We start from the raw sequence: 3,423 nt of genomic DNA, 5'->3' as shown, positions 1-3,423 counted from the left end.
ATCTGCAGATTGCAACATTCTTGGCCCGCTTCTGTAACCAAAATGTCTGGCTATCGATGTGTACTGTCATTGCTTAGTTTCTTTGGAATGTTTTGCGCTCGTTCTTCAGCAGGCAAGTCATTCGAAATTTACGAAAATTTGACAGTGGCTGTATCTGGTTCTAAAGATACTCAACATTCTGCAACGAAATATGTGGAGCAGCCCGCACGGGTAGTTGAAGCGGTTGAAAGGTAATTGGTCTCCGTCATGCAATGCATAATTCAGTTAATATGGTACTTGAGATAGATGTCGAATTGCTGACATTTGTCTCTTTCATGAATGAGTAGATTAGATATCGTCCACAAGTAAGGCTTTATAGAAATTTTCAGTGCTGAAAGGCCCAGTTTTCTGCAGTGCCATTCTATTCACCAGGGCTGCATTTTATGTTAAGATAGAACTATTTTAACCACGGGAGGGATCGGATATGTCGAAGTGTGCTTACCCTAAGTTTCAAGATTACGACAGTTGCAATCTTGTTTTTAAGATTGTTTCAGGTATGAATAATTTGTTAGGTGTTTTTAACCTTTTGATTTAATGGACGGATAACATGAAAAAGCCGTTAAGCTAGTGGTAATTAATATTCAAGGAAATGATATTTAAGACTTGACTAGCTGCAAAAACGACTTATCTCCACTGAGGTCTAGAAAACTTTGAATATATTTCCGTAAGGGCTGTACGGTATACCTCGCTCGTCTATAATGTGCGTTTAGGGATTTTAAGGTGTTATGTGCATGGGCTTAATTAATGGAATATATGGTGGGAGCATTAACGGTTAATTGGTGGAATGTATCGCAGGAGCATTAACAATTCGAGGAGGGAGCTAAGTTATTTGTCTTGCGGAACGGGAAAACGATCGAAAGAGGCTCTCAGATTGCGCCATTGGGTTTGGCAGGAATGCCATTGGAGGGAGGAATGGGAGGAATGGGAGGATTTATGTTGTCACAGATTCCAATGACTACGATGCAGTCAATCCCCGGCCGGGTACCCTGCGCCACGCTGTTATTCAAACTGAGCCTCTGTGGATCATTTTTCAGAGAGACATGGTCATCCAGCTCAAAGAAGAGCTTATCATGAACAGTTACAAGACAATCGACGGGAGAGGTGTAAATGTCCACATTGCCAACGGTGCCTGCATTACGGTACAATACGTTCACCACATTATCATTCACGGGATTCACATCCATGACTGCAAGCCTGCAGGAAATGCCATGGTGAGGGATTCCCCAGGACATTACGGCTGGAGGACGAGAAGTGATGGAGATGGAGTCTCCATCTTTGGGGGAAGCAATATCTGGGTAGATCATTGCTCCTTGTCAAACTGTGCAGATGGACTCATCGATGCAATCCTGGGGTCGACTGCAATAAGAATTTCAAACAACTTTATGACGCACCATGATAAGGTTTGAATCTCAATTCTAACTTTCTAACAGTAAAAGTTCAAAATTTCGTATTCATGCTCATCCCATTCGTCACATTGTGATATATAAATTGTCGCAGGTCATGCTCCTCGGCCACAGCGACGAATACATGCAGGACGTTAACATGCAAGTAACGGTTGCCTTCAACCATTTCGCGGAAGGGCTCGTGCAACGCATACCCAGGTATCTGAACCGATCTGATTTCAGATTTTTCGATTAAAAATCCAGCAAAACTTAGAGGTCAAAAGTTTCTCTGTAAAACAATGTTTAATGCTGAAACGCAGATGCCGACATGGCTACTTCCACGTGGTGAACAACGATTACACACTGGGAAAGGTACGCAATCGGTGGAAGTGCGAACCCAACAATCGATTCCTCGCACCTGCCAATCGCTTCTCCATGGAGGTAAGCCTTGCTTCTGCAATTCTTCTCAATCTATTAGTGCCGAAAGTAACAGAGTGAGTAGATGGAATTGATGAATATGAATGGTCGGACAGGTGACGAAGCACGAGTACGCACCGGAAAGCGCATGGCGGCGGTGGAATTGGAGGTCAGATGGAGACCTAATGTTGAACGGAGCGTTCTTTACTCAATCGGGCGCGGCCGCATCGTCGAATTATGCGAAGGCTTCGAGCCTCGCAGCAAAGCCATCCTCTCTTGTTGGCTCCCTCACAGGGAACGCCGGTGTTCTGGCATGCCGAAAAGGCACCCGCTGTTAATCCCAAGAACAGTCCGACGCACATAGCCACTCTCAATCTCCTCTTTTGTCGATTGCATAAAATAATGTGTATGTACAGTCATTTATATAAGTTTTCGATTCTATTTCGGTGTCCATGGGCAGTATTTTCATACGATTTTTCATGTGTTATTTCTTCTTCTTTCTCTTTTACTGGTTAATTTTTTTTTCGTAAACAACTAGATTTTCATAATTTACTTAAACAGCTACGAAATATATTTGAGTAGTAATAAGACCGTTATCATATATATTTGAGTAATAACAAGACCGTTATCAGATATATTTGCTTATTAGACCATTACTTTCCAAGAAAGATGAAGTTTTAACCGTTTTTAAGGCACATTTCAAACCCAAGCTCTAGTTTTGGGAGAAAGATTTAAAATTATAATAACAAAGATTTCAAATTATAATCTTGAACAATTTTTAAAGCATATTCCAGCCCAAGATCCAGTTTTAAGAGAAAGATTTAAAACTGTAATCGTTATATATTAAGAAAAAAAGAAATATTCTTTTATATCAATGGTAGGAAAAAAAATTTAATCGTCAATATTAAGAAGGAAAATTGAAACTGAATTTCATAGATCAAAGACTGATTTTTATAATAATATAATTGCTCACAAATAAGTATTTTAAATTTTTTATTAATTTCTTTTAAGTACTTTAATTTTTTTTTAAATAATAGTATGCTAAAATTTTAAATTTAAATATTTCCAATTTTCTTTTAATATACTAAATTTATTTATACATTAAAAACCAAAAAACACAACTTAACCCAACATTATTTACCCACGTTTCCCCAAAAAAAACTCAAAATAATTAAACATCCTCTTTAAATTAATAGAACTTTTTCTAGACCAAACTGTAAATACTGAACACTTATTTAGGAATACAGTACATGACATATTTCACGCTAAATGTCATAATCATTCGTTTTATATTATATATTATATCTTAAGAACCAAAAACAACGCTTGAAAACAATCAGAATGGTGGTAACATAAATGAATATTTTTGCTAATATAAATAACCCAACATGGGATATTGTTAAAACTGGTTGAACGTTAGCAAACTCGCAACCAAACTCATTAATTCTGAACGTATCTTGAAATTTGTTAAAATACTAACTATTCATGAAAGAGTGAGTTGATTAAATGTACTGAATCAGAGAATTTTTTATGCATTCTAAGTGGAGATTGATTAACCAACCAGCATGTCTTTGAAAATCTCATC

The 3,423-nt window shown here is 37.7% G+C and overlaps 1 pseudogene; it reads left to right on the top strand.

The window, feature by feature from the left end:
* Positions 1-463: 463 nt before the first annotated feature.
* Positions 464-2,176, top strand: LOC149181552 (putative pectate lyase 18; annotated as a pseudogene).
* Positions 2,177-3,423: the final 1,247 nt, after the last annotated feature.

Source organism: Pinus tabuliformis, chromosome 3_2 (genome assembly GCF_031772625.1).
Source record: "Pinus tabuliformis cultivar Carrire ecotype Pingquan chromosome 3_2, CPIR1, whole genome shotgun sequence".
Lineage (NCBI taxonomy): Eukaryota > Viridiplantae > Streptophyta > Pinopsida > Pinales > Pinaceae > Pinus > Pinus tabuliformis.
Note: the sequence above shows the minus strand (reverse complement) of the source record. Positions and strands in the feature narration are given on the sequence as shown.